General features: G+C 37.8%; 1 long non-coding RNA gene across 2 annotated transcripts; it reads right to left on the reverse strand.

Moving 5' to 3' along the window:
- Nucleotides 1-463: 463 nt before the first annotated feature.
- LOC106485293 (uncharacterized) lies at nt 464-21,451 on the reverse strand. Of its 2 annotated transcripts, none has more exons than XR_010886858.1 (5): nt 21,173-21,451; nt 6,388-6,450; nt 4,328-4,474; nt 2,474-2,564; nt 464-534 (listed from the first exon to the last, which is right to left on the reverse strand). It is a non-coding gene; the product is annotated as an uncharacterized lncRNA (long non-coding RNA). The 2 variants fall into 2 exon arrangements; XR_010886859.1 differs by having other exon boundaries at nt 465-517.
- Nucleotides 21,452-21,584: the final 133 nt, after the last annotated feature.

Genomic DNA, 21,584 nt, shown 5'->3' on the forward strand with positions numbered 1-21,584 from the left:
TGGCCACACTCTCGATTATAGTTTAGAAGAAGCTAATATAAGGCTGTTCAAAGTATGTCTGAACTACATCTTTAAGTGTTGTGTAGATGTAAAACAGCTTAGGCACATCAGTATGGAGGTTTGCACAGGGCACTATTTCCAACGGGATGTAGTAGTCTAAGCAGAGCATCAGATGAAAATGAAAATTATTAGTATGCAAGCATATGTCCAGAGCTACCGGAGGTGTGTATGGAGGGCCCTGAACTGACTATGGAAAATGTTCCTAGATCACTGCCCAATGCAAAGAGATCAAGCAAAGCGACAAGCCTGAGCTAAGCCCAGGGTCAAACACTCACCTGACAAGAAAAACAGCACTTAACTGTTAAGGACTCCCCAAGTGCCCACATACTCCCAGGCTCATTTCATCACAGCCTTTTCCATAATTTAACCAAAAAGAGTACAACCAGAATTTTAAAAGTTACATGTCCTGGTCCTTTCAGCTGTATATCTTCTAAAATATGCTTCAAAGCAGGTATGCCTGTCTCATGTATAAGTCTAGGGGGAAAAAAAAAAAAAAAAAAGCTCTCATTTTGAGAGCAAGAATATTTCTTTAACATTTTGATACATACAGCATTTTGATACATACAGGGAAAGGATACTGATAAAGCCGTAGTTTCTATTCTCTGCAAGAGATTATGAACAGAATATTATTACTGATAAAGAAATACACTAATATTTATAAAAGTATTGTTATGGTGAAGCATATAGTAAAGGAGGAATGAGTCTACAGATAAAATTATATTCTGTTAAGCAGCTATTTACATTTTACTTTTGCAAGATACATTCTTTCCTCTTGAAATTTCTGAGGTGTAGTCTTCTACTGAGTAAAATTTTTGTGGAGCCATTTTTCAAATGAAGACAAGACTTTTTAAGCTACCAGAGTTTTAAGGAGTTTTTTTTACACCTTCAGAAGTTTTCAGTGCCATATACTATCCAAAAAGAAAAGCAAATTCTTTGTTTCTAACATTTCTAAAATGTTTCTGTGCTTTGCATGAACAGAGGTCCTGGTAAAACTTCCATCTCTTTCATTCAGCTCATCGTTACCTTTCCTAAAACCAAGGTTTGAGACTTGAATGATGGGCTATGCTCAACTCCAGCCACAAACTGTTATTTACAAGTATATAGACCTCTTCCAGTTGTAATGCATGGAATAGAACACAGTACTATTTATTTTTATAACAAAATTGGTGAGATGGTGATATATTACATAGCACAATATTTTTTCCATAGAATAACATGTTCAAAAAATAGCTGAGATTATGAAGAAAGCAGAAGTAATGCTTCTGCAGTTTTATTATTTATCAAGAAATTTTCAGACAGAACATCTAAGACAGAGTGAAGTTTATAGTATTGTTCCCATTTCTAAAACAATTGCTCGAAGGTTAGAACATGGCTGTTAGGCTTATATAAGAGATATATAAAAATCCAAAGTGATAATGTTCCTTCAAAAAGTAGGCTTATACATTAGACAGTTCAGGAAACTTCATTTAAGCTTTCAAACACACATACAGCAGCATAGCCAGCCTCTCAGTTAGATACCTCTTGCATGCTGCACAGCACAGAAAGCTATACATACTTGTAAATGATAAAATATCTTCTAAATTGAGATATAATACACCCTTTGAAAAGACCACATATCCTGCACACCATATTTTGAACATCTGGATTGTTTTTTTGAACTTCATTATCACCTTTGTACATTCAAAATTAAATAAAAGTGGGTTTGACCTAACACCTAAAAGCTCATCTATACCTTTTGCATCATTTTCAGACTTTTGTTAACGTTCAAGGAACCCATTTATACAAGGTCTTGAATTGCTGACAGCTCCATCCAGCACTGAACTACAGACAGGATCTAACACAGTTACTGAAATGTTATACTGCCAGATTTCAGAGGTTAACCCAAGGTTAATTTTAGAGGCCAAAATCACTTCTTCCTTTCACAAATCCACTTGAAAGGTAAAGACAATGTAATATTTCCATAATATCACTTCATTAAATTTCCTGCTATATAGTTCTACCATCCTAAAGGACTGGAGTTGGCTCCTAAGCCTTTGACAGAAAACCTAACAGCTCAAACCTGAAACACATTTTTGGTATCAGTAAGTATTGGTAATATGCACCTGTTAGTACTACTGATAAAAACACTAGGTATTTATTAGAATCTAAAAGATCATAAAAGATCATATTCATTAGGGCAAATTATTCCCCACTGAACTCTATAATGATGCAACTAAGCTGTTAGATATTCAGTGGAATCAGTTTAAAACAAGTTCAGGCATCTCTAGTCACTTGCCGCAGTCAGTTTTTTGCGTAAAAGGTTAATCTGATAGATAGCTGTCAAAGACGAAAAACAAAACATCCTCTCATTCATGCACATGTACACCCACCAACCTTCCTCTTTTCTCTGCCCTCTACCCCATTGTTTTCTTACTTTTGTCTGTCAAGCTGCTCTGGGATTTCTTGCTCCAGTACTGTTGTTATTGCCTTCATCGCAGTCACAACCTGACCATCGATTGCTTGCTCTGAAATGGTAGCACCATTTAAATATATCTGAGAAATAATGTTTGCAGACACTACTCAGTTCTTGTTTCACTATCTAAGGCAAAACCCAGAAACATGGGTGCAAAATTAGCATGCATTGGATGTGGGATAGGAAATAAGCACCTCAGGCATTTACACAATGTAAACACAACAATGAAAAGATATTGCAGGAAGTATTCACAGAATGACCTGGTTCTGAGGAATAAGTTTTAGATATGCCTTATTTTTACTTATACAACCAAAATTCCACCCAAACTCAGTCCAGTTAATACCCTTTATACTTTTCTGGGTGCTTTAAGCACACTTTACTCATCAAGACATACTACTATTGTTTGTATTGCATGACCAAGACCAGGTCTGTGGTTCTGGAACAGAATCCATTAACTAGGATTTCTGTTGTCTGAGCTCTGCAGAACATTGAAAATTTGGTGGCTAGCAAAACAGAGCCAAGTCATTGCTTCAAATTCTTCTCATTAAAGTACTTATCTCTAAAGTGATATCAAGATGGGCAAATCATTACATAAGGCTGGGAAAGACATTGCAGTGATTTTAAGGTTGGTTTACAAAGAATAAGTAAAACAATAGTGTAAAAACTCCAGAGTGCAAACAATGGCCTTCTTTGTCATTATGTCCTTGCCTCACAGTAGTGACAGCTGTGGCAGACTTTTGCCAAAATGCCATGGCTAACACAGACACTCAAAGGTGCCATGGAGATCTCCCCAACCCTGGTCACCTCAGCCAGCTGCCAATGTTCAGTAGGACTGATATGGGCAGTTGGGCAGAATTTGGTCTCACTGCAGCCCTCTGCACAAGCAGAAGTGTGATACATGGGGCCTCCAGAAACCGTACTCTGCACTTGCATATTATTCGGTATATAATGGATACTCAGTGGCTAGCAGGGACCTTATTCAGAACTGCACTTACGTGATACATACTAGATTTCTAAATACCAAGAGACTAGATTGGCAAAGCACTACTAGAGATCCAGATCAGTTTGGCTCAATATGATCCATTCAGTCGGTCATATACTGCTCAGGACTTTTCTGCTCTGCATGGACCTGGAAGATCTCAGTCATTGTTCATCATAGTCATGGCCAAGAACTACCAATGTCCATCAGTTTTCTATCACCTATAGGGCATGCAGAGGCCCACTCTCATCCACAGCCTCACAGCTGCGGCACAGATTGCTTTCTGTTTTCCATGTGGACACGCTCACATCGCACTGACAAGAGAGAGCCTAACACAGCAATGCGTTTCATGTGACCTGTGGTATTTTGTCAAGAGGAGAACATTCTGCACCAGCCTGAAAGAGTTTGAAGCCTATTAGTGAGTCAATTTTCTTTGAAGCAGCTTTGAATCCCCTTTGGCAGAGAAGAAACTTGAAAGCAGGAATTTCAAATCTTTCCCTACACCACTTTCTCATTAGCTCCCTCCTCTGCAAGCTGGTTTCTGTGGATCCCATTGAGAACACTACATTCAGATTTCTGGATTCCAGTAAAAGGAACAGATAGCTAAAAGTTAAGCATTTCAAAATACATATTTAAGTATTCAAGCCCTTTTGAATTTGTCCCTAAGCACCTACTGATATCAGAGAGGCAAAGCTAAAGCCATAGTGTGGGACAGCCTCTCAGAAAAAAAAGGATAAACATCTTTCCATACTTGCATGGTCATAAGTGTACACATGCACAGAACCACGCATATACATGCATGTATGTGCACATGCACACAAATATATTCTATTTACCCTCCTTGTCATCAGTTTGTGATGAACTGGCACATATAGTGTTTGTTGGCAAGACACAGGTGCAGGAAAAGAAAAGAAACATCTCCTTGTCCAGTTCTCCACAGCTTGGTACTTGAGATACGATGTCTTCTAAATGATCCATCATCTCTATCAGATTACACAAAGACAGATAAAATTATAAGGCATGTATTTTTTTTCTAGCTAGACTGTGTTTTTATATACCAGATCTAGTTCTAAACTCAAACGAGTGACTAAAGCTTTAGCAACCTGATATCCAAGCAGCACTACTACATGCTGTTATTTTCATATGAAAAATATGAGGATTTTTATATGTTAATATCTTTACTATGTTACATATTTTAAAATATATTGTTATAAAAGAAGATATTTGTATATAATACATTTATATATGTTTATATAGTTATATAATTCTAAAATACATAATATACTGAAAAGCATACAAAAATCTACATACTTACAATAATATTACACGTATCTGAAGACTATTACATGAGCTTCAGAATGATGGAAATTTGTTCTGAACCAATTAGTACTAGCTTATTCCAACAAAAGAATGCAGTTCATTACTTGAATGAACTTTTGAAAAAATAAGTTAGAATAAGTTATTAAATTAATTTCGGCCTTGTAATATCAATATAATAAAGCTAATACTAGTACTAACAATATTTAGCTTCCTTTACTATATACTATAATTAATGCTTGATTCAAGGCAAGATACGCGCTAGAATTTTTCGACAATTTCTTCTTGACAAACACACATGAATGTTTTGAAACCTGGAAAACTTTTAAAATTTATTTTAACTGTTTTTGTTCCACATTCACATACCCACATGGAAACAATCTTCATGGAGTGGTAGTTATGAATAGCAGTTCCTATTTTATGCTTCTCCTGATCTTTTGACACAACTCTCTGTGAACAGAAGAGGTTTGAAAGCTCCCAGTGTATAAACACGAGCCAGATTATTATTAGAAGCATACTAAAACATCAGACTCTTTCATTTCTACAGTTATTTAAAACAGCTCACTTTTTATTCAGCACAGCACCCCAGAGAAATCTGTGGCGCAAGTTTCCAGGGCAGTGGTGCGGTAGGCTCGGTAGAGGTTTCTGCCACCCAGCTGGGTGACGATTGCACAAGGCAAGGTCCTGAAGCTGCAAGCAGCCCCTGCAGAGACTTAACAGAGTTCACCTTTCCTGCAAGATCTAAAGCAGAGTCAGTGATTTCTTTGGCATCTGAATGTGTCCCTCAGTGAGTAGTTACAAGCAGAGCTATTATGCTTGGAGCTACTACTTTTCTCCTCCAGTCTGCCTCCTTAAAATACATAATGAGCTCAGAGCAGGCTTCACAGCTTTCTGTGAAAAATTAAAATCAGACACAATGTAGTGAAGGTCTAAGTTGGAGTCATATTCTTGCTCTGAATATACTCCATCTTGTACCTGGATAATCAAGGTTTCTAGACTAAAATCCTCCATCTTTCATGAGCTAAATTTATCTTCAGGTGTGTTATTACAACCAGCATGCAACAAAGAGAGGCAGGCAGAGTTTCTTGTAATATTTGAAACTTTAAAGAGCAAAGTCAAACACAATCCACAGGGTGCCGCTATTCTCACTGTGAAATAACCAATATTTTCTGGGTTTTACTTGCCTAATAAAGGGCAACAGGAAAATTCATAAATGATACACCTGGAAATACAGTTAGAAAAGGTAAGAAATTATTTTTTACTCTCATGACTCTCCTTGAGGAATTATGAGCTATGTTATGATTGCTCCACTGCAATCAAAATGATTAAAAAGAGGAAAGAAATTCAGTATAAAAGTAGTAACAATAAAAAGGGAATACAATGCCAAGGTACAGCAAGACAATTTCCAACTAATTCTTTGTTTCTTTTCACTCCATCATCACACAAAATTCTGACCAGATGCTTTAGTCTATGGTGTAGTTAGTTTGGGCTGTATATAGACAGGCTCTTACAATTTCAGAGTTAATCTCCTTAGATCATGGTGCTCCACCTGTTATGATACCATCCATGGACTTCTTACCTTAAAATCCATCTTGTCCTTCAATTACAAATACCTTCTGGCAGTCTTCTTGTCCTTCTGTATCTGTGAAGTATATGAACTTAAGCAGTTAATGGCTCTTTCCAGTGCTTGCTTCAAGACAAACTGGTCTGCACTGATTGGTTTAAAATCTATAATGAAATGGTCTTGGCAGAGATTAGCTCTTCCTGATCAATAGAAATTACTGATTCATTTGCTTTGTAATGAAAGGTGAAGGAACCTTGTTAAAGGAATTATAACACTTCACAGTTACTTCTTGTAATAACCCTGAAGTGCTTGCTGAAATGTTTGCTGACTTTATAATAGCTTACAGTGATAATCATCAAGAATTACAAATTCTTCTGTATTTTAGTAGCTACCTGGTTGAGAAGAATTTCATTCCTTCTCCATCAACTGCTGTAGAAACATGGCAAACAGAAGACAATCCTGCTTCAGCTAACTGCAGTACTAGGACCTAAATTCTTTGAATTTATTACTGCTGCTCACAATCCTTTATCTGCAGGTCTCTTATTTTCTAAAATAAAAACTGGAACCTATCTCCAATACCAATGCAGCTTTATTGAGATTCTGGCATCAGAATGGAAACCAGTGATCAGCACCTCCACATGGAAATACAAAGCCAACAACAAAGACAAATATAAAATTACATCAGTACAGATAGAGCATTGCGATATTTAATACCAAAATTGCTGCTTAGAAGGAATCACAGCATGCAGCAGAGAGAAATTAGCCTGAATAATATACCAAAAGCATCTATGTACAATCTAGTATAAAAAAATAAATGGTGGTAAATACTACAATAAGTAGAGAAGCATAAACCAATAAAATTCTTTTAGTCTTGTACTCATTCTTGTATAATCATCACCTTTACTAAATTCCCTCCTGTCTGCGTAACTAGACACAAATATCATTAGGAGCATTCAGGCTAATATAATATTTTCAGTATCATTCTATAATGTTAGCTAGGCATCCAAAGCTATGAAGTTGTTAGAGTACTTTTACTAATAATAATAATAACAAAAATCATAGTAACGCATTAGAGATTTTGTGTGCCAACAATTTCACTACAGAAAGTAATCAGGGCTTGGGATAATCATTAATTGGGAAAAATGTTATGCCACAGAACTAGAGTGCTTACTATACCAGCATATAAGCTCAAGAGATCACTAGAAAAGACGGTACGATATTCAGTAGATTTATTGTCTGGCTTTATAAGGGCAAGTTTGTACAGGCCTTAGGCTCATTGCTTAAGTTCGTAAAGAGCTTATGTGATAATTCTTACCATATGTTTACCATTATATAACTAGGAAGGAAAAAATAAATAAATAAGGGGGATCCTGTGAGCTTAATTTTGGGTCCCCAGCTTGGCACAGTTTTAAAGGGATCTAATTTTCAGACACACTAAAATAATGAAGATCACCCTTAGAAACCTCAGGTAGGTACTCAAAGATATTAATTCCCTTGGAAAATTCTAGAGAAGTTAAAGTTTAACACACACCTTCAAAATTAAAGCTGGTGAGAAAGGACTTCTATATTTGACCAAATTCTACTGCATTTATGTACTGTATCAATACATTACTCCAAAAAGTAGTTCTATTCTTTCAATAAAATTTGTTTTACAGAGAAACACAAACAGGCATGATTAGAAGTGGCAGAATGAAGCCCTAAAAATGTAATGTGAATCACATGATTAAACAACTATGGACCTCCACAGAATTCAGTAACTCCTCGCTGTGACAGGGCAAGTTTTGCCAATGGCTGGCATATTCAGCAGGATATCTCAGAGAACTGAACAAATTGATACAATAAGAGTACAAGTGACTAACTTAAATCAAAACTTAACTTTAACCTCCACCTCCCCCCCCAAATATGTTTAAGACATTATAAAAATATTCAAATCCATGGGTAGTATTTATTTTTAAATATTCAGTAACTAGTAATGAATTACTGTTGGTTATTTCTAACATGAGATATCCACAGGCTCCCTATGAACACCAGGCAGGTCAACAGAGTCAGAGCAATTACTGAAGACTACAGCTGCTTGAATGCAAAGATTGCAGAAAAGTTGGGAATAAAAGTAAAATTCACTAATATGTTGTCTTCAATTACTGTCAAAACCTTATGATGTCAAAACATTTTTTAGGCCTATCTATCTGATGAATTCAAGAGGGACAAATCTTGGATAGTTCATCAGGTGTGCAAATACATTTAAATTTTCACTTTGACTTATGATACTGTACATTGTTTTGGCACGGGCACAAATGCAAACTTGCTGATCACATGTCAGGGTGAGAAGACTCAACATGAAAGGAAAACTTTTAGAACAGTGGGACAGCTACCAACTTCTGTTACATTGCCTATACCATGTCAAGTACCCAGTTAATTTGTGTCTCAAGAACAGTCTTTTATCTTTTACCCTAAAATGACTTTTTTTTCCTCCAGACCATCGCTATCACCAAATGAAGTGCAGGTAAATTTGACATGTCAAAAGCAATTATAAAGATAGTGTACAAATTCTGAAGTAGTAGTAAGTAGGTCCTATATGTTACAATAGAAAAAACATTTAATCTCTTTGTAGTTGCCATTTGAAGGCTTTGTTTACAACTGCTTTCATGCAAATGGCTTGTTGTTGGCAGAAGAATAAAGCACCATAGTACCACCTCTTCTCTAATATTCAGTGTTAATTCATAAGCAGTGTTTATGGGAACTTTACGGAAGAGAGCTGGGAAGCACTGACAGTCTCTCCTCAACTGTTCTAGAGTTTGACAGCAAATGGTTAAATACACTTTAGGCACAAATAAAAGTTTAGAGACACATTCTCAGTTTGGATTTTTTTAAATGGATCCAAAATACATTTTTAAGGGAATTTAGCTGCCAGATGCTAAGAATTTAGCTTATAGGAACTGTTTTGCTTTGTTTTGTTTTCCAATAGGAAATAACCTGACCTAATTGGACCAAATTTCCCACAGGGATGGCAAGAGGCTCCCAAAATGCCTAATTTTAATTGCCAAAGCAGAGGAGTGTTAGAACTTTGCTAAAACTACTGTAATGTTGATAACACAGCTCAATGTATTTCTCAGTTATCTCATTCTCACAACTTTGAGCCATTTCTGTTAACAGTTTAAAAAGAAATGCAGTTTAACACACCCAGTGTGCAAAAAAGCTTTGTTCAAAGAGTTACAGTTTTGCATCCAGAATATTTTCTTTCATAATAGTTTTCAGAACTCCTCCAGTTTTAGTTTATATAACTACTGATGTGATAATGCTTACGTAAGGCCAAAACTTTACATCTTCTTTTAATTTGTCAACTGGTCCACTTTGTCCTTTAGATCGTAACTCTTAAGGCAGAGACCCTATATCTTAGTTTGTCTGAAACATCGTAATTTGTTTCAGATAGCTTCCACAAATAAAAATAACAGTTTCCAAAGGTGCTTTAGAAACAGGACAAGAAGAAACCCCATTCCTCTCTTCGGCAAAGTATTTCTGAGCCACATCACAATATCAAGAAGGAACAATGCATTTATTTTAGTTACTAGATACCAGAAGTCTTTTTCCGATTTTTCCTAAAATTTTGCTACAAAAAAGCCTGTTATAATTTCATGACCCTGTAGAGGTGCCCTTTGAATTTTTTATAAGTTATATGAGGATTTTTTATAAAGCAATAGTATTTTTTCAAGTTTTCAGGTGACAAAATCTTCCTCATTAAAGTAACCAAAATGCATACATACTGGTTATTGATTAAGTAATATTGTTATTGAACTGGTGATTTTAAGGATTTAAAAATAAGGATTCAAAGACTTTCAAGACTATTTTGTTGCCAGCTATTTAATTGTCCCATATTTCAGACACTGCTAATTTATAGCCAAAGTAAATGTCTGCAAGTCTGGTGTCATTCTTTGTCCATATTAGCACACTGTAATTATGATTAACCTAAGATTAATAATAAAAGTACTTAAAACTTTATATATCTTTATGGAAACCTGAAAAATACTAAAACATTCTGAGGCTCATTACAGTGAAGAATTGTTCATTAAAATGAAGTATTACACCTGCAAAAACTGATTGCTTATTTCAAAATCTTTGATTGATTTATACTGCCTGTCTGAAGAACCACAAACCCACTTTAAAAGAATCAGACCTGCACCAGTGATAGCCTTTGAATCATAGTGTATTGTTCTTTCCTGATAAACTGGAGGTCCTTGAACACATAATTAAATAGAAAATCTCAAGGCTCAATCCTCCCTACTTACAAGCACTCACCTTTGCTGAAACCAAAGGAACATCACAGTTTACCTTCAGAATGAGCTGAACTTGAAATATAAGGAAAATTTTTGAAAGAAACTGAATACTGCATCCCACTCACACCAGTTTAGTATTTACTTTTTCAGAACAAAGGAAGAAGTGACTACATTCAATCAGTAATACTGCAATTCAGTTTATCAGCATCACAGCAAATCCAGATTTGTTATTTCATTTGTTATTTCATTTCATTGATCTTGGATATATTGACTCCATGCAGTAGGTAGCCATGCAGTATTCTCGGTGCCTGACTATGACTTAAAATTACATAAAACAGCATGAACCCATCCTGTCGACACTTAACACTGATTTTCCAAAATACTACTCTTCCTCTGGTTAACAGGAAGATAATAACATAGGACCAGAGCTCTCCACCCCTCATTTTATCCAAAATTTCATCCAAAGGGATAAGTTTTGCAGCATGCCTGAGGGATTAATAAATTCCCTAAGTCAAGGAAGTCAAGAATTTTTCATGAGAAAGCTTTGATGGAGCTCCTTTTGTGTGTAGGGCTGATTCACCAAATCCCTATCTACATAGTCCCACTGAAGCCAAGGAAAGAGTTATACATTGCCTTTAAAACTTTCTGCCTGTTCTGCTCAGATAAAGCTAGCTTCTGCTTTGTGTTGCAGGACTGAAAATGAGTTACTTAATTATACTTCCCTACTTAGGAATCCTTTTACCTTATTCAGAACAATTTTTCTAATACCTTTTCCTCTCTTTCTCTGACAAAAAACAAATAAAATACAAAACACCATACTGAAAGAAAGTCTCCTAATTTAGCTGCAAGAAGCCTCTGCAGGTGTTCCCAAAAATCAGTTTTGTTGAGTATCTACTTTATTATTTAGATGCTTGTGCAGTGTGTAGTCACATTCCAGCTGTGCTTAGCATTATACTGACGCGTCAAGAGCATACCAACAGTTTTTCTTGGGGCTACAGGTTGCTTGGCCATGGGGTCTTTTCCTCTAGAATATGAAACAACAATTGAAAAAACATGGAAGAAAAGCACAGAAAATGAGGGAACATACATAAATAGCAGAGGTACCTACTGACTATGTGTCATGCACCCAGTGCATCTCTGAAATAATGAAAGCAGCTGTCTTCAGCACCAAAGTGTTTTCTCTAGAAAGTCTTTCTTATGAACTGTGTTATTGTCTTCAGCTAAGTTGAGAACGAGCTGTTGTGAAAATGTTACATTGTCAACACATGGATCCCTCTCTTGGCTGTCAGTGTACAACAATTAATATTAGTCAAACTAATATTGCTGAAGCATCTTAGCTGACCCAGTCAAGAGTCCAGGCTGACTCATATATAAAGATGCAATACAATGATGAACTCTGCTACAAAGATCTAACCTAAGTATAAGGCCAGAGATGAAGATGGATAGTCAGAGAAGCTTGGTTGGTCAATACGACTAAGCAGGCCATCATCGCAGGAAAGCAGAAACAAGAATAGATATCTTAAATTATAATAGAAATGAGAGACAACAGGTAAGCTTTGAGGGCTGTGCAAGTAAGGACATTTAACTTGCATTTGATATGACAGAGAAGTAAGAGTCCTGGGTGGAATGAAACTAGAGGGGTAACATGATGGAAGTGATCAGTTAAGAAAATGTTATTTACATTGAGAACAGATGCATATGAAACGAGACTGCATCTTGCCTCTTCTCAAGGCTGAAAAAAGGCTTTTGCAGTAACAAAGTTATAAGTTGGGGCTCCAGACAAGAATCTTTGCTGCAGACAGGAAAGGCAAGATCTAGGTAAAGCTCAGAAGTAACAACTGAAAGGGAGGACTGAGCTGAAGAGTTTGCCCAGTTCCTAGATCATAAGCACAATGGTGATATTCCACAAGGACAGAGAAAAAGGGTGGCAACAAAGAACCAAGAGAGACACTGATACTCTGTTTTAGCCCTGTAGAAGTAACAACAACACAACCAGGAAAAACTTAACAGGCCACATTTTCATTTGGACAGTAGAGACAGGTCCAGAGTAAAGGATTTTCAGATTAAAATGGGAGCTGAATTTGTGTGTGAGGATTAAATCACCCACACAGAAACAAGGTGTAGGGGAAGAAAGAGGTGCCCAAAGGTGTGTAGTGTAGGACCGTCCCTACCCTACCTGTTTTCAACCTCCTTCCACACACAAAAGTTGATCAGCAGTTGAAGAACCTAATGCTGAAGGAGCGATTAGAAAAAAAAAAAAAATTCTTTCTCCCCATACTCCCTCATGTCTAGCGAAAAACACACATCCTGCTGAATCTTACTCTTGGTTAATATTTTAACATGCTCACACTGAGTACCTGCAAGCTGTCCTTATAAGCTGCAGAATCTCCGATTTAACCTAATTGTTCAAATGTACAGAATTGAGTCAAATAAATACTGTGAAACTAGGGCAGATGGAAAGAATAGGAGGTTTTGATGTTACTAAGTTGATTAGGAATAGAACAAATAGCCTCTGATTGATGGCATCTATGCACAAATTATCATACAATTATTTTAACTGGGAAATGCTGATGAAATAAAGCTACCAGCCTTTTGGGCTGTTTATTTTATTAAGATCCCAGGGCAGTTTACAAAGCCCGGAGAGAAGCTTCACATCAGTAGCACCAACCAGATGTCACCATCATAGTCACCTTACAACATCTCTGCCATGCAATCATAATCACAGCAACTTCCAGAGCATGAATTAACCCATCACATGTCTTTTTGCCATAGCAGCAGCAGCGCTGCCCTGCATGCCAGGCAATACTACACTGCAGAAAAGATGATCACCTCTTGTTATCATCCTGTTTGGAACTGAAGTACATCTCTATACCTATCTCTATATGCTGTTTTCAGGACACCAGATCTTATCCCATGAGAACTATTAGTCAAGCTGGACTGTGGACTCCTTTTCATCAGTAGTCAAAGGAAAAGTCATGATCAAAATAAGCAGAAGCTTGGGACTACATCCAAACATGATCAAGGTTGGGGAGTTTACCTGGGTAGCACTTAATCTGGCCAGCAGTAGGATTAGAGTACAAGTGAAATTCAATACCATCCATGAGCAGCTCAATATTTATTTTGTTTGATTGATAAAATGCATTTGTTGAAATCAGAGTGCATGTGCATAAAAATGAGAAAGTAGACTTTTAGGATATTTCTTGATATTGATTTCAGTGTTGCATAAACAAGACTACAGCAATACAAGTAAATAAGTTGGCCAAGTCTGCTCTTCAGCTCTGAAAGCAAGGGAATTCATATGTAACTGAAGTTTCTTTTTCAGAGAACATGGCTTCGTGCCCACTCCCTGGCTTGTGCTCTCACCTGCCCACACCTAGCATTTTTTGGAAGAGTCCTCAAAGACACAAGCCAAAAAGGTGGCAGGGAGCAGGCTAAAATGCAAATAGTATGGATACTTGCGTGCCAATACTTGAACTGCTGCTGGGGCCCATTTTAGCTTAGCAGCACTGCCATGGCCTAGCAGCCTTGCCTGATGATGGCAATATGTTTGGAGCTGGCACTAAACCATGTCCCAGTAGTAGAGACAAGATTGAGTGAGGCCAAAAATTAAGTAGTGGAAGGTCTTGGAGAGGGGTTGTTTGGTTGGTTTTTAATCTTGAGAAGTAGAAACTGAAAAATGAGAGCATATTTCTCCCTTCTCAAGGAACAACATTCTGAAGCTTCACCAATATCTGCGTAACACTTTAGTTGTTGTATGATTCAGTATTTTTATTACAAAATGAGAATGTAAATTAATGGGATTGCCCAATTCTTAAAACTCGGTATACGTTGGATAAGTGTTTTACTGCATCAGATTTACACTTCACAATGTTCCTCTATATCTTGCAATCTAAAGCTTGAAATAATTTATAATTGTTTTTAAATCAACACAAAACATAATGTTACTGCTGTTATGAAGGGACAGAAACCTCTTATTTAATAAAATCCACAGCATTAGAGAAAATGGATAACAATATGGATTATGCTGGTAGTGAGCCAATTGTTAACATGTAGCAAAGGAGGAAACAGTACTGAGGAACAGGCAAAATATCCTTAAAAAAATACACGGATAGAAACATTTGTATGGTACTACAGCTTTTAATCAGTCAGTTAGAATTAAAATAATTATAATTTAAACTGTAAAAATAATGCTTTACTTTTCTATTCAGGTGGCACCGAAATTCTGGTGTTTTATAACATTTCATATTAGTTTTTTAGAAGAAAGACACAGTATAAATGACTCCTTCACATTTGTTATGAAGTGACTGGTTGGGAACAGCAGCAAAAATCAGGCTTTGCATGATGGTAACTATATTTTGTGTAAATTTGTGTAAATTTGAAAGGCAGAAAGGGTGAAAAGGTATTGGAAAAAAAAATTTCCTTTAGTAAGCTGAATCCTCAGAGAGGAAATAAGAGCAACACATTTTAAATTAAATTGTGCCTCATTACTTAATACATCATTACATAGCACATCATACCCTGAGACAGAAACTGTTTTTTTCTTCATTTGGTATTTGAGAAGAGGGTACTATAGTCTCTTGCTCAGTCTTTTTTCTCATTTTCTTTCAAAATGAAAATGCTTTTTCATGTGTAAAAGTGACTAGTGTTGTACTAAGATACAAGGAGAGGCTCTTTCTGCCTTAGAGGTCTGTCCATGTAAAACACAGGAAGACATTTTTCTAGATAATTCTAGATCACCTAGGGATTTCTAGATAGGATATGAATGGGTAGTAGTTAAACCAAATCTCCACTGTGCACCTTCTAACGTCAGACAACTGCTACCTGTCTACATGTCATTTGTGGGAGGTCAAAGGCATAGAACATGTCAGGAACATTTTAGTTAGAAAAATGATTGCTGAGACCTTCACATAATTTACTGAGGACACACAGACCAAGTTATACACATTATTTCACTGTCCTCTTGTTCTTCAACTATATGATCTTGGAAGTGAGGGGAATGGGACATTTACAGCAGAGGGTTTCAGAGCAGCCTTAAAATGTTTTGAGGATAAGGCTAGTGCCTATCCTAGCTCCCGTAAAAACGTCCATCTTCCCATAAATTCTCTTCACTGAGATAGAATTTGTAAGAAAATGTTACTACTAAAAAAGCTATTAAACGCAAACATTCTCAACAGAAAAGTCTTTTTGAGCACTCAGAACTAACATACCGCAATTCTTTTCTGTGCTACACGCAAATGAATGGTCTGACCCAAAGCTTTCTGAAGAGAATGGGAAGATTACCATTGACTTCCAGGGGGCTCTGGCTTAGCCTGTAACTAAGTGCTCTATTGGTGCTCAGTAAATTAATGTGCAGATATCGTAACAGGCATCACAGCAATGTGCCAGTAGGAATTAGATGTAGGATTAGATGTAAAAATAAAGTCAAAGTACTGTCCAAACCACTGTTACGCAACGTGTAATTTATGTGTCACTACATCTACGGTTCAAATGATCACTGGAATAACGGGCAATGAAAGTTCATATGCAGACAGTCCTCTAACTTTCATTTATATAGGTCATTTAAGAAATGAAAACGCTCTACAACTGACATTCATCATTTAAATAGGCATGCTGGGTTTTTTGAATGTATTTCTCAGGGTGTTTTGCTCAATGCTATGATTTCAAACTACCACTCCTTGCAGTTACACCTTATTGCAAGATCTTACTCTAATTTTACAGCCAAATTTACTTCTCTCAAATATGGCCCTGATGTTCCTCCATTCCTTATTGTACATTATTGGTGTCTGTGCCAGCGTGATTATTTTTGAGGCTGTTACTTTTTATTTTTAAATTACTTGAGCATTCAGAAACTCGCATTTAAACCGAGGGAGATGGCTCCAGGATACGGTAGCTCGTTATACCATACACAAAATGACTCCCTCTCAAATAAGTGAGAAAAATAGACATATATTTTCAGCTACCTACAACAGGCGGGCATGCAGCTGTGGCTGGGAGGAAGGGCTTCTACCTTCAGGAGCCCCCTGCCCTGCACACAGATGTCCCCCAGGGGCACATGGATGTCCCTGGGGGCACACAGCTGCCCAGCCTTTGCTGGCAGAATACAAATCAGCTCCAACCCAGAAGCCCTCTAGCTACATTAGCCAGCCCAAACTATACATCCTTTTTCTACACAGTGCCTAGTAGCTCAGGCTAAGCCCCATGGTCCTGTAAGCTAGCTGTGGTCCAAAGGCGTTTCCAGAGAGGTTTCATCACAAGCTTCCCTCTTCCTGACCATACTGCAAACAGAGCCTAGGCCAGCCATACAACAGGCACCTTGTATAACTAATTCTGCCCGAAGGGGGTGTGAGGCTAAGAGTCAATAAAGCTGGCCATGGTTCTTGCCCGTGGCATAGCCCATGCCCATGCAGGCTCCCTGCGCTGCTTCCAGAGAGCAGTACCCGGCCTGGGCTGTGCTCATGGCACGCAGGACTATCTGGAAGACTGCTGCTTGGCACAGGGGACCCGCCAACAGGTACAATATGGTCAAATGCGCGCCAGTGCCAGAGTGCATGCCCTGACCCTCCTTTTCTTACCAGGATAGACACAGCCCGGGAGTGCCCTGCAATCGCTGCAGTCACAGCTTCCAGCAGAAGGCGCTGGGGAAACCTGAACAACGGCACCAACACACTAGAAACTCCCTGGAGACAAACACTGAATTTCAAAGAAGGAAAATCTGTATTCCTTTCTATACTGTGGCATAAACTTCAACAGAAAATACCACAGCCCAGAAAGTTTATAGCCAGAGAGTATACCATTACAAACATACCACTGTAGAGACCTCAACACATTTAGGTGCTTTTTTTTTTTTTTTTTTTTTTTTATAACTTTTAACCCTTGACAATTTTCAAGTTTGGTTATTATGTGTTCATAGAGCTACTTGCAAAACACAAATGACCCAATAGAGATGACAGAAAGTCCACAGAAAAATCAGATTCTCTGTTGACAGAGCTGATTCGCTCTTTCTGTGCAGGTGAGTATAGAAAAAAGTATCAAAAGCACCATCATATGTTGAATATAGTCTTTTTTAAAACATAAAATAGCAAACGTAAATGCTATTAAACTATATTTAAAATAAAGTTGAAAGTTAAAGTCATTTTAAATTCCCCTCACAAACACTGCACCTGTTTTTTCCACTATCTGTTGATTGAAGAGAAGAATGCATAGTACATCTTTTAAAAGTGCTGTTTCGCATTTTAAATTCAGTTTTTATTAAATGTCCAAATAAAAACAAAGCATGTAAAGTAATGAAAAGCATATTGTGATATATACTGGATATAAAAATGTGAAGCTGCACATAAAGTCAAAATACTAAGGAAGTAAAAAAGAAATCTGGAAGAGAACCTAATTGAGGCCATTAGGAACAGAAATCCATCACAACATGAGTTCTTTTTAGTCCAAAATTATGGAAGCAAGCCCATACATTATTTAAGGGACATGCAAAAAAAAGATAGGAAGACTTGTGCACCATAGCAGGATGTCTATACAGACAATTTAAGCACTGAGTCATAGCTGCCCTCGATGTTCAAAGACATCCTATGTGCCAGAATGAAATATAGGATGGAATTGCACTACTTTCAGATCTCAGAACACATTTTAAAATAGTGAACCATAGAGCGATCCATCTTATTCCTAAGCATAGAGGTAGTGATGCAAGTTCTAAAATAATAATTCTTTCGCTTCTGTAACATTTTTCTTATCAAATCACTACAAACATTAAAGAGGATTAAGCATGTAACTATGAAGTATGTAATAAAACCAAAGCTAATATTGTGCGGAACTGTCCACAATGACGTACCAGAAACCTGCTCTGAGTGGTTAATTACGAAGCACACTAAATCATAAGCTCTGTTTGCAGAAGGTAGTAGTATAAGGACTCCTCTTTTCCTACATATTTATCCCTGATTATAAATAACTTTGATTAAGCCTGAAATCAGCCTTACACCAGATACACCCGAACACCAGCACAAATATATGCAGAAGACTGAAAGCTGTTGAAAAATGTTGTTCTACTGAAAACAGCATACAATGAAGTGAACGCAGTTCTGAACTAACCAGCTACATTAGCAGAGCCAATTAGTTGTTTGGTTAATTACCAGACTGAATTAGGCAACATGGCAATCACACTTAAATCAGGAAAGGAAAGTGGCCAGAGCACGGCTTGGCTTCAGACACAATTCTGTCTGAATAAACCAACCCGTTTGGGAGCTGTGTGCCCAACTCCCTCAGATTCCTTGGGAAATCCTAGACACAGGTCCCAAGGTGGGCTAGACTCCTTTGTGGAGGAGAGGGATAAAACTAACCTGCTATGCGAGACATCAACAGCATGCTTATCTCCTCGTATCTTTCCAAGCAGCCTCTCCTGAAAACGTATTCTGTCTTTGCCCCAAATCTCTTCCTTCCACCTCTTCTCAGAAGTTTAACGGTCCCGCAGCTCTTCCCTCCTCATCTCTTACTAAGGTTTCCTAAATGAATACCATGGGAAATAAACCAGCACACCCCTTAAAACTTTGCTGTTGGATCTTATAATTACAAAAAACAAACTGCTGTGTCCACACCGGTCTTGGGGTAGGCTTAAGTCATCCCTCTCCATTTTCTTGAGCACTCACAGGCAATACTCAGGTGTGGCGTGGCCAGGTGCCTGGCGCACAGAGCTGGCAAGCATCGCTGTGGGGTCACAGCTTGAAGTCGCCATGCAAGTACTTATGGGCTTCCCCACACCCCTCCGGGGTGCAGCCTGCCAGGGACCAACCCCAGCCACAGCACAGCTAAGGAGAGACTCCTCTGCCGCTCCGTGATGTACAAACCAGGTGCAGACCACAGCTGATACCTGCTGGGCAAGAGTCACATGGGAGCCAGTTCACTGGTTCCCTATCCCCAAGTGTGGGACTTGATGGGTCCAGCTTATACCACAAATGCCAAGTCTGATACTGCATTTTCTGCTTCTGACATTAAAACGAACAGCCCGTGTCAGCTGGCTGCATTACATCTCTGTTCAACAGAAGGGATTAAGATAGCAGTTGAAAATGAGTCACTAGGATCCAGAGTTGACTAATCCTCAGCAGACACATTAGTTTACTCTGCTAGTTAATTAGATATGCTGCTGAAGCAGGGTAAGACTGCTTTCCTGGAGGGCCTTCTCACTACTTCGTGATGTACTTCTTAAAGCACAGATGAAGAGAGGAAGCTGAGCTGAGTTTATACCCCAGATTTGTCTCCCACTCTCAGCATAGGAATGCTGAGCATCCATACAAAAGCACAACTAAAATCTTGAAAGAAACATAGCAACTAACAGAACATGACCCTGCAGCTTCCATTCCCTAGCAGTCAACACTTGCTATTTTTTATTCAAAACACTTTACCTGAGAAAAGAAAACCAACACACCTGACACCTAAAACATTGCACAGCAGTCAAACCAGGTATCAAAAGCAGAGAAAGACACATGACTCATTTTTTCATGCAAACAAATTTCAAAAGATCTTGGGGCCCTCTCTTGTGGCTGGCTAAGTATCTATCACACAGGAAGAGACAAAAGGCTCATGGCTTTGGATGAGGAATTCATTTCAGCAGGAAAAGAGCACTTCCTGGGATTGTCAGCTTGATAACTCCTTTTAAACTAATCTGTGTCTTGCTTTTATTGAATCCCATTGTGTTAATTTGAGCCCATTTCCAATTTAATTCCAATTTATTCATATGCTCCAAAATATTCTTGTTTGATCCCAACTTCACCTAATCCACTAATTTGCTTACCATACATACCATGTAATGCTTCAAGCTGTTAACGAAAATATTAGAGACTATTGTGTTTAAAATGGATTTCTATAGTCTCCCACTCTTTTCCCCAGCTTCACACTCAATCATGAATATATTTGCTGTCTGCATTAAATTTTAAAAAGTAAAAATAAAAGAGTAGAGTATCACATCTTTAAAAAAATCTATTTTATCTACACTGCTGTTGCTTGAGCCACAGGGAGCTGGATAGTCTCACTAAAACTGAAATACAAACTGACAAAAAGATAAACCTGTTCCACTGCTTTCTTTTATTACATTAACCTTATTTCACTTTCAAAAGATAGAAATTAAATTAAGGCCCACTTATTCCATTTGAAGCCAATGGAAGCAGCACGAGCAAAAGAATTGCAAGATTGGCCCCTTGCCTAGAAGAAAATTCTTTCTTTCAATCTGACAGTGCTGCCTACTATTTCTCAGTATATTTTCCCCACACCTTCCTCTTATGATCCCTGTGTGCTTTCCTTATCGTGTTCCTATATGCTTTACTGATATATTCTAGTAATTTTGTTTTTTTCAACTATATCTGAAGGTATTCCTTCTCTCATCCGAGTAGGTTGCCAAAATCTAGCTCCTGGGCATCAACCCAGGAAGGACAAGATACTAAGGTAGCTGGCTACTTTTTAGTAGAATAGCATTTATTTACAGTTAGGTATAACCCCATTTTCTTTATGCATAGAAGAAATCAAACCAGAGACATTACCTGCTCACTCTTCCAAGCTTCTTGCAGGTAGCAAACACTTTGTCTCAGGTCCACACTCGTAGCCTTTATACTTTCCTCCATGCTTTCTTCTCCTTTTTGGTAACCATTTAATGGCATTTTCCTGATTCCCTTTATGACACCATTTCCCTTACAACCGAGTATACCAGAACCCTATTTTGGGCTATATGGCTAGAACTTTATATGTAACATTGTGCAGGGCAGAGGCCTCTACCATCCCACTCCCTACCCTCAGTGCTCACGTATGGAAATACAGGGAAAAATAAAAGAAAAAAAAAATAAGTAAGTAAAATAAGCGCGCGGGGGGTGGGGGGCTGAAACTGAAACCGAGCTACTCTTCCCCTCGCTGCTCGGAGCCACGTCCCACCCGCTCCTCCAGAAACTCCTTCCCACC

The sequence above is a fragment of the Apteryx mantelli genome, chromosome Z, assembly GCF_036417845.1.
Source record: "Apteryx mantelli isolate bAptMan1 chromosome Z, bAptMan1.hap1, whole genome shotgun sequence".
Classification (NCBI taxonomy): domain Eukaryota; kingdom Metazoa; phylum Chordata; class Aves; order Apterygiformes; family Apterygidae; genus Apteryx; species Apteryx mantelli.